Consider the following 11,697-nt stretch of genomic DNA (forward strand, 5'->3'; position numbering starts at 1 on the left):
TAATAGTAGAAATTTGGTGTTCTGAAAGTACTATTTATTTGTTCATGAGCTGGCTTTTACTTCTCAGGTCATCGTCATGTGGCAAGTGAATATCGCAACGACAGATGAAATGTCGTGCAGCTTCCACGCTTAGTAATATCTATGAAGTAAGCATTCATATGCGCAGACCAGAATTTTTTCTGACAACATACATCTCCTGAAAGGACATGCGAGTATGCTACGGCGTAATGTTAACCAGTAAGTGCTTTGCAGATTTTGTATGTAATTACATCAGCAGTACAGACAGATATCCATCCAAAGTACTGCACAGATGTTTGGTAGGCATCTTAATACCCGATAAGCGATGTCTCTAGTCAACTTAATCCCTAATTTTTTGTTGTACGAAAAAGAGGAATAGCCACAGCTTTTTCTTACGTTTTGCACTGAATTTTATGTCTCTGTTTTAATAGATCATGCTTCGGTCCACTGTGAAATGACTCCCCTGTTCGCCAGAGCTAAGACAAGCAGTAAATTAGCGGTTTATTAAACTTTCAAATATGTTTTGGAGGGAATTCTTTGGTTTTTACTGGTATGTTTAATATATGATCATGCGTCGCGGATGACAACTAAAGCGATCCTGCAATGTAATGAAATGGCAACCCAGATCATCACTCCAGGTTGCTGGGCCGTACAGTAGGCGAAAGTCGAGTTGGTATTCCACCACTGCCCATGCGCTCCACAAACACGTCTTCGGCAAGGACCCTCGTTTATGGAGTAGGACTGTCTACAGTGATGATACGCACTTCGAACTGAGTCCCGATGACCACTGAGGACGTGTCTGGAGGTGCCCCGGACAACGTTGTGATATTGACGTGCACAATTTGTGAAGCTCCTTCTCTTGAATAAGTCATCCATTTTTTTTTATTTCTGAAACTGTAATCATTTCTTTGATATGTGTACATCACGTCTACTGATTTCCGCCTCTTTCGGAAAATTTCTCCGGGGTGGTGTCTATTTTCTTTTTTTGGTGTGTTTCGCCATGTAGCCACATAAATTAACCCTACACACTATTACACATTGTCTCGACATTTTTCTACACATAACTCAACGCTTACTGGAATGAAAATTCTAAACAGAGTTTGCAGTACCTACCTATAAGAAGTATTTCTTTTTTTATCTTTGACTATGTCGATTTGCATTCGTAGCAGCCAACATTTTTCACCAGTGCTGTTAACTATACAAAAAAAAAAACACTCAAATCTTTTGTGAAACGATTTGTCTAGAACTAAGAAATAAAATATATTAAAGAAATAAGTGCCATGCCTTTGAATGATGTTCGAAATAATGTACAGGAGCTGAAATGCTCATACGTCAGTGATGTAAGAAGATAGCTGAGTGAAATTCCAACAGACATCTTCTAGTGCTCTTTAAATTTCTAAATTAAACACCGAAATTTAAATTTTCAATCGGCACCTAACTTTCTGTACATGATTTCGAGCATCATGGAAAAGCGCATCAGTAATTTTCCTACTCTATTACTTACTTTTAGACAAATCGTTTCACAAAATATTTACCTTTTCTTTTAATTTTTTAATTTACAAGTTCTGTTCAGAAAGCATGAAATATATTTAAATATCGATCAGTATTCTATTGTTATTAACAGTGTAGTGGAAGAAAGCAGACGAGTTTAAATTCATGTTGTGATCCAATATTTTCTGACACTTCATTTAGCTTCCTGGCTCGGTTCCAATATTTACTGATACTTCATTTAGCGTACCAGCTGTTCGTGAAATATTTAGATTTTCACTAATACCATAAATTAAGTCTTTCTTACTTACCGTGATAGCTTTCAAGCAGCTAAAACTTTTTTGCAATATTGGCCTTACACTGGTCAATTTGATACCCCGTTTGTCCATTTTACACTCTATCGAAATTTGAACAAAAATCCGGGGAGGGGGGGGGGGGGTTGGAAATTGTTTGTGCACCGCTCCAGCGTTTGACCAAACCTGCGTAAAACCAGGGCAATTGTGTGTAGCATTAATGCGCAATATATGTGCAGTACCCTTGGCTCACTGATACAGATTGCTGTACTGTGGCGGCATACACACACACTACTGATACAGACACAAAAGCAACATAAAATGATGAGACACAGAGGTTCACAAAGAAAACTATTACGAGGGTCGCTCCGAAAGTAATGCCTCCTCTTTTTATTCATGGAAACTACAGGACACACATAAATCACAACACCACAGCTAAACAGAGCAATATTTCAGCTACAGACTGTCATTTTTCCATGTAGTCACCACCATTCGTTATGCACTTTTTCCAATGATGAACCAGAGCCTGCATGCAGCGCTTGTAAAAATCGGAACCAGCTGAAGCTAACCACTTCCTTGCAGCTTTGACAAAATCATCCGAGTCTTGAAAATGTTCGCCACGTAGTCCGTCTTTCAGAGGCCCAAACAGATGGAAGTCTGAAGACGCTAAATCGGGACATTACGATAAATGTGGTAAGATAGTCCAGTCGAACTCTGCAATCAGTTGCGTGGTCGCAAAACTGGTGTGGGGCCTGGCATTATCATGTTGCAGGTGAAAGTAGGTCTTCTTCTCTGACCTTACGCTGGAATTCGGGCTTTCAGCTTAGTCAGCGTCGTCTTGTAGCGTGCTGAATTGACAGTTTCTCCAGGCTCCAGGACATTCAAAAGAACTACACCCTGGCTATCCCATAAGACTGTGCACATCACTTTGCCTGCAGACGGTTGTGTCTTGAGTTTCTTCTTTGTCGGAGAATTTGCGTGTCGCCGCTGCACGGACTGTCTTTTGGATTCCGGTTCGGAGTGGTAACACCACGTCCCATCTCCAATACGATGCTATTCAGAAAATTGTCGCCTTCAGCTTATTGATGGTCCAGCGAGAACCGACAAATTTCCATTCTATGAGCTTTTTGTTCTTCTGTAAGCATCCGCGGGACCCATCTCGTACAGACTTTGCGATAACCAAGACGTTCCTATATTGTTTCCAAGGCATTACAGCAGACATTCAGCTTTGCACACAATTCTGTGATCGACATCCGCCGATCAGCGTCGATGAGTTGATCAAGACGCTCTTCATTGCGAGCGATGATACAGCACTGAAGGGTCCATCGGGCTGTGGCTTGTCATAACCACCCCTTTTCACCACCTTGATGGATCTCAATCGGCGCAATTTCTTCAGCAGTGAGGAACTCAATCACACATCGCTGTTTTATACGCACGTTCGTATCAGACTACATTCTGGAACACTTCCCTGCTGGCGCCGAGTACTGCAGAACAACAGAACCATCTACAAATGAAACAGGAAGGTTCAAGCAATAGCACTACATCAACGACATCTGGTGCCGACATCCAAAGCCACCACAAAAAAATATGAGGCATTACTTTCGGAACTACCCCCGTACTTTCTAATTTTATACAGAAATGAACCTGAATTTACTTTTTAAGCTAATATTTGCGTAACTGAAATTTAATTCAACATGAGGGTTTTTAAAGCTAAACTACAACTCTGTATTACATAGTTACTGATGTCAAGTATTTCCAAATGTCACCTTGATTTTACGTGCGTATTCTACTTTTACAAATAGGGTAAGTTTGAACCTTTGTATCTCGGAAATGGATGAGAATATGAAGAAAAATTTCAAACTGTTTTGAAATCGGTACCTTATGAATATATTGTAAAAATTTCAGCCATTTTCTGTGCATAGCCGTCTTAGAATCCTCGACAAGATTTTGGTTCCCTGGTGACGGCGAAAATGTAGTAAAAAACTTTTTTGGTGGGGATTTCCAAGGAGCCGCCCATAAATTAATGATGACTCAAAAGTCCCATCAAGCCCGCCATACACCACCTTAAATGCAAAAAGAACCAACCAATTTGCTCCAAGGAGGAGCAATTTGCTAAGCAGGAGGAAGTGTGTAATACTCATAGTCTGACCCTGTACTGTAGAATAGTGACACTAAGACGGTAAGACGATCCTTCTGTTGGATATACGCACACCGAAAAAAGTTTTCCATCACCTTTGTTCCGAGAGTTCCGGAACCTGTACAGAAAATTGCAATTGAGATCAACATAAACATCATTTCCGCCCATCTTATTGCCCATAAAAACCACACATTGCATATTGTACCAGCATACAGCGAGACCTTCAGAGGTGGTGATCCAGATTGCTGTACACGCCGAAACCTCTAATACCCAGTAGCACGTCTTCTTGCGTTGATAATGCCTGTATTCGTCGTGCCATACTATCCACAAGTTTATCAAGGCACTGTTGGTCCAGATTGTTCCACTCCTCAACGACGAATCAGCGTAGATCCCTCAGAGTGGGTGGTTGGTCACGTCGTCCATAAACAGCCCTTTTCAATCCATCCAAGGCATGTTCGATAGGGTTCATGTCTGGAGAACATGCTGGCCACTCTAGTCGAGCGATGTCGTTATCCTGGAGGAAGTCATTCACAAGATGTGCACGATGTGGGCGCGAATTGTCGTCCATGAAGACAAATGCCTCTCCAATATGCTGCCGATATGGTTGCACTATCGGTCGGAGGATGGCATTCACGTATCGTATTTTTACGGGGCCTTCCATGACCACCAGCAGCGTACGTCGGCACCACACCTTGCTACACTCGCTGGACAGTGTGCCTAAGGCGTTCAGCCTGACCGCGTTGCCCTCCAAACACGTCTCCGACGATTGTCTGGTTGAAGGCATATAAGACATTCATCGATGAAGAGAACGTGATGCCAGTCCTGAGTGGTCCATTCGGAATGTTTTTTGGCACAACTGTACCGTGCTGCATGGTGTCGTGGTTGCAAAGATAGACCTCGCCATGGACGTCGGGAGTGAAGTTGCGCATCATGCAGCCTATTGCGCACAGTGTGTGTCGTAACACGACACCCTCTGCCAGGCACTTAAATGTGATTTGCAGAGTATCCATGTAGACGTAGATGTAGACATCTTGTGGCTGCACGAAAAGCAATATTCAACATGGTGGCGTTGCTGTCACGGTTCCTCCGAACCATAATCCATAGGTAGCGATCATACACTGCACTAGTAGCCCTTGGGCGGCCTGAGCGAGGCATGTCATCGACAGTTCCTGTCTCTCTGTATCTCCTCCATGTCCGAACAACTTCGCTTTGGTTCACTCCGAGACGCCTGCATACTGCCCTAGTTGAGAGCCCTGCCTGGCAAAAAGTAACAATGCGGACACGATCGAACCGCGGTATTGACCGTCTGGGCATGGTTGAACTACAGACAACACGAGCCGTGTAGCTCCTTCCTGGTGGAATGACTGGAACTGATCGACTGTCGGACCACCTTCGTCTAATAGGCGCTGCTCATGCATGGTTTATACATCTTTGGCAGGGTTTAGTGACATCTGTGAAGAGTCTAAGGGGCTGTGTCTGTGGTGCAATATCCACAGTCAATGTTTACCTTCAGGAGCTCTGGGAACCGGGGTGATGCAAAACTTTTTCTGATGTGTATATAAATAGTCCCTAGCCCAAGGGCCAATAGAACCCGAGGTATGAGCTCCAGGAAATCCCTTTTCCATGTGTGACGCTTCGGAACATATGAGGTACGCACGCTGTCGCCTGCATACCGATTACGTTATGGTCGAAGGTCAATAGTATAGGAATGTATAAGGCGAAAACGTTGTACAAGTGAGTTATGACACAGACTGCTGTTTTACGAACAAATTGGTGAATGTGATGCCCGAAGAAAAGGGGGAGGGGGGAAAATCAGCAGAGGGGAGAAAGGAGTCTACGGAATGTGGATGTGGAACAGTTATAACAAGAAAATTATCTAATAGTGAGGAAAACATTAACTGCCTGCTGGTACTGTAGTAAAGGTGAATAACGAAACTGTGACTGATCACTAAGCAGGAGGTCGGTGTTCTTTTGGTGTCTATTAATAGCCAGAATGTCGAGAAGTGTTACTTTTCAACCTTTAGCTCCTCTACGGGCAACATCACATTAAATATCATGAGAATGACATCATTCAGAGCAAGTGTGGCAAAAGTGAAATCTTTCATATTCAGTCTCCAATTTCTATCATGCTCAGTTAATCTAGTAGTTGTAGCCGTACCTCATCGACCTACACATAATTTGCTGTACAGATTGCAGGAATCCTATAAATCCCGCTGTGTTCTAAACGTGGTATCTTGTCTTTACTGTTAAACAAAATATGGGGAACAGTATTCCTAGAAGGAAAAGTTGGTATATATTTCTTGAATTTTAGTTTGCTGGCTAGTACATGCGAAATCCTACTTACATACAGCATGGGGACCCATTTGTTATGAGTTTGGATCAATGTCTTCTGAGGAGTAGACCGATGTGCTGTTATCCTCTTTTCCTTCTTTCTCCTGAGAACGTTGTCAATTAGATTAGGACTATAACTTTTTCCGTATATATTTCTATAATTACTTTCAATTCAATTTGGTCTATGGTAAAGATAGTAGGTGGTGCACGATAGAGTGGAAGGATGCATGTTTGTGTGTCATATGCTGGAAAGTGGGTGGTATTATTGTATCTCTGTTTCGTTTCCTGTATATCTTAAACAAATGCTGTTGCTTACTAACATCGGTAATAAGTCACAATGCACATCACAGTAGCTGAATTTTGAAAACAACTAATCTCAACCGCCTACACTAGCACAGTAGCGGTAATGCGTAACATGAAACTGATTATCCACGTTACTCACCTAGCAAAATACCTATCGCCGGTTTATATTCCTTGCCCTTTATTTTCCGTAACTAATAATTCGCCCTACGTATGTCAGTAAACAACAATTAAAAGTAGTATATTTGTTTGCTTGAGCATCTTCCGCAGCAGCAGTTATGCACGGCTACTATAAATTACTCATTCGTTTTCAAATCTCTATATTTTCCAGAGTATTACATGTCATAAATATGACGGAAATAAATGACTCTATTCTCGCTTTGTCACCATTTTGTCAAGGCAATCCATCCGTAATGCCAACAAGTGGGCACAATACAAACTCGGTGAGTTACGATTCTATTAACGCATGAGTCATATTTGTACAAGTAATTATATTTGTTCAAGTAATTCTGTCAGAGACAGCAAAGGACTTAGATGAGCAGCTATATTTGTACAAGAAATTCTGTCAGAGACAGCAAAGGACTTGGAAGAGCAGTTGAACGGAATAGACAGTGTCTTGAAAAGAAGATATAAGATGAACAGCCGGCCGGAGTGGCCGAGCGGTTCTAGGCGCTACAGTCTGGAACCGAGCAACCGCTACGGTCGTGGGTTCGAATCCTGCCTCGGGCATGGATGTGCGTGATGTCCTTAGGTTAGTTAGGTTTAATTAGTTCTAAGTTCTAGGCGACTGATGACCTTCGAAGTTAAGTCGCATAGTGCTCAAAGCCATTTGAACCATTTAAGAGAAATACCAACAAAAGCAAAACGAGGATAATGGAATGTAGTCGAATTAAGTCGGGTGATGCTGAGGAAATTAGATTAGGAAATGAGACACTTAAAGTAGTAAAGGAGTTTTGCTATTTGGGGAGCAAAATAACTGATGATGGTCGAAGTAGAGAGGATATAAAATGTAGACTGGCAATGGCAAGGAAAGCGTTTCTGAAGAAGAGAAATTTGTTAACATCGAGTATAGATATAAGTGCCAGGAAGTCGTTTCTGAAAGTATTTGTATGGAGTGTAGCCATGTATGGAAGTGAAACATGGATGATAAATAGTTTGGACAAGAAGAGAATAGAAGCTTTCGAAATGTGGTGCTACAGAAGAATGCTGAAGTTTAGATGGTTATATCACATAATTAATGAGGAGGTACTGATTAGAATTGGGGAGGAGTTTGTGGCACAACTTGACTAGAAGAAGGGATCGGTTGGTAGGACATATTCTGAGGCATCAAGGGATCACCAATTTAGTATTGGAGGGCATCGTGGAGGTTAAAAATCGTAGAGGGAGACCAAGAGATGAATACACTAAACAGATTCAGAAGGATGTAGGTTGCAGTAGGTACTGCGGGTTGAAGACGTTTGCACAGGATAGAGTAGCATGAAGAGCTGCATCAAACCAGTCTCAGGACTGAAGACCACAACAACAACAACAACAACAACAACAATGCTTTGGAAGCTATAGAACACTGAAAACGAATGAATCATTTATATCAATTATTATTATTGTTTTTTTTACCTCTTAAGTTTACTCCAACCAAAGACAATTTTTCACCAGATGCGTTTCGCTTTTATTTGTAAAGCATCTTCCATGTTTATTCTAGAAATATGATGTACGTAACATGGCTTTACATTTTTGGTGAGACGCTGTTGCCCATTCTGCGGCTCTGGTGTTGTATAAAAAACAGCCAAATATGGTTTCTGAAACGATGTGTCTGTAAGCCACGTCACCTAGAAAAGAGTCTTAGACTATACGAATACTTCATGCCCCAGCAAGGAAGAAACTCAGAGATGGTTCAAAGCAGATAAACTTACGAGCCAAAACATTATGACCACCTGTTTGATAGCTTGTTTGTTCAACTTTGGAACGCGATACATCACTGACTCTGGGTACCGTAGATCTGACAGTTACGAGAATGAAATTTTCATTCTGCAGTGGAGTGCGAACTGATATGAAACTTCCTGGCAGATTAAAAATGTGTGCCGGACCGAGAATCGAACTCGCGACCTTTCTCTTTCGCGGAAAGATGAACTACCCACTTCCTTTTTTTAAAAAAAATCTCATTTTGTTCGTGAGTGTTCGTTCTATTTGTTCTGGGCGCACGTCCCCAGACGCTTGTTCAAGTTCATCGTCGTTCCATCAACTCATACAGAGAGCGGCTAACCCTCTGACCGAACACGCTCAGCTACCGTGCCAGCTCCGGGTGAGCTCTCCATACACATCATGCGACTCGTCCTCAGAGCGTCGATTCTGCCAGTACCTCGTCCCCAACCTTTCAAATTTCACAGGAGCTCTCCTGCAGGCCATGTAGAACTAGCACTCCTGGATGAAAGGACAGTTTGTTTGTGCTAGATGTCTACGCACAGGTCACGTAATTCGCGTAAATAACGGGCCGCTAATTTGTTACGTAAATGCACCTGATAACGATCCAGACGAGTACAATGAAGGCTTTCATGACCAGATGTATCAGTTGCCGGGAATTCTTCCAGATTGTATAGCCGTGGTCCATGGAATTCTTCTATCCCTGACGTTTCGTCCAAAGCTACGTTGGACATCTTCGGAGGTGCTCCTGGTTGTGCTGAGTCTTGCCAACTGACGAGTCGGACGTCGAAGAACGGCCTAAATACCGTGGAAACATAACGTTCGACCGATTTTCAGACCAACTAAGAAAATAGTCCAAGCACTTTGTTCCATTAAGGATAAACGTCCTCCTCTGTCTACAAGTGGTGTGTATAAGGTTCCGTGTACATGTGGTAGGGTCTACATTGGAACTACAAAGAGAAGTGTGAATACACGGTTGAAGGAACATAAAAGTCTTTGCAGACTAGGGAAAACAGACAAGTCAACCGTGGCAGAACATCCTCTTCAGTCGGGTGATCAAGTAATGAAATTTTCGGAAAGTGAAGTTTTATGTACTATGACGAACTATGATCCACGGCTATATAAAGAAGCCATCGAAATATATAAACATGGGGATAGAAGCTATGAAACTCAGAGATATATGGACAGTGGCGCTACAGAATCAATGATAAATTATTATCTGTACTATGATCGATAGTTATACAGGGTGTTACAAAAAGGAACGGCCAAACTTTCAGGAAACATTCCTCCCACACAAAGAAAGAAAATATGTTATGTGGACAAGTGTGCGGAAACGCTTACTTTCCATGTTAGAGCTCATTTTATTACTTCTCTTCAAATCACGTTAATCATGGAATGGAAACACACAGCAACAGAGCGTATCAGCGTGACTTCAAACACTTTGTTACAGGAAATGTTCAAAATGTCCTCCGTTAGCGAGGATACATGCATCCACCCTCCGTCGCATGGAATCCCTGATGCGCTGATGCAGCCCTGGAGAATGGCGTATTGTATCACAGCCGTCCACAATACGAGCACGAAGAGTCTCTACATTTGGTACCAGGGTTGCGTAGACAAGAGCTTTCAAATGCCCCCATAAATGAAAGTCAAGATGGTTGAGGTCAGGAGAGCGTGGAAGCCACGGAATTGGTCCGCCTCTACCAGTCCATCGGTCACCGAATCTCCTGTAGAGAAGCGTAGGAACACTTCGACTGAAATGTGCAGGAGCTCCATCGTGCATGAACCACATGCTGTGTCGTACTTGTAAAGGCACATGTTCTAGCAGCGCAGGTAGAGTATCCCGTATGAAATCATGATAACGTGCTCCATTGAGCGTAGGTGGAAGAACATGGGGCCCAATCAAGACATCACCAACAATGCCTGCCCAAACGTTCACAGAAAATCTGTGTTGATGACGTGATTGCACAATTACGTGCGGATTCTCGCCAGCTCTCACATGTTGATTGAGAAAATTTGCAATTTGATCACGTTGAAATGAAGCCTCATCCGTAAAGAGAACATTTGCACTGAAATGAGGATTGACACATTGTTGGATGAACCATCGCAGAAGTGTACCCGTGGAGGCCAATCAGCTGCTGATAGTGCCTGCACACGCTGTACATGGTACGGAAACAACTGGTTCTCTCGTAGCACTCTCCATACAGTGACGTGGTCAACGTTACCTTGTACAGCAGCAACTTCTCTGACGCTGACATTAGGGTTATCGTCAACTGCACGAAGAATTGCCTCCTCCATTGCAGGTGTCCTCGTCGGTCTAGGTCTTCCCCAATCGCGAGTCATAAGCTGGAATGTTCCGTGCTCCCTAAGACGCCGATCAATTGCTTCGAACGTCTTCCTGTCGGGACACCTTCGTTCTGGAAATCTGTATCGATACAAACGTACCGCGCCACGGCTATTGCCCCGTGCTAATCCATACATCAAATGCGCATCTGCCAACTCCGCATTTGTAAACATTGCACTGACTGCAAAAGCACGTTCGTGATGAACACTAACCTGTTGATGCTACGTAATGATGTGCTTGATGCTAGTACTGTAGAGCAATGAGTCGCATGTCAACACAATCACCGAGGTCAACATTACCTTCCTTCAATTGGGCCAACTTGAAGTGAATCGAGGAAGTACAGTACAAACTGCCGAATCTAAAATGAGCTCTAACATGGAAATTAAGCGTTTCCGGACACATGTCCACATAACATCTTTTCTTTATTTGTGTGTGAGGAATGTTTCCTGAAAGTTTGGCCGTACCTTTTTGTAACACCCTGTATTTTATCCTTGACAAGGTTTATCTCTGCTATCACTTATAATCCAGACCACGCCCACTTTCCACGGTATTTAGGCCGTTCTTCGACGTCCGACACGTCAGTCGGCAAGACTCAGCACAACCAGGAGCACCTCTGAAGATGTCCAACGTAGCTTTGTACGAAACGTCAGGGATAGAAGAGTTCAATGGACCACAGCGATACAACCCGGAAGAATTCTCGGCAACTGATCCAGATGAATTCCATAGGATTTACATCAGGCGAATTTGGACGAAGAGACATCGACGCGAGTTCACTATAAAGCTCCTCAAACCACTGCAGCACGGTTCTGGCTCCGACACACGGACAGTTATACTGCTGAAAGATGACATCACTGTAGCGGAAGATATAAGCA

This window comes from Schistocerca americana, chromosome 8 (genome assembly GCF_021461395.2).
Source record: "Schistocerca americana isolate TAMUIC-IGC-003095 chromosome 8, iqSchAmer2.1, whole genome shotgun sequence".
Lineage (NCBI taxonomy): Eukaryota > Metazoa > Arthropoda > Insecta > Orthoptera > Acrididae > Schistocerca > Schistocerca americana.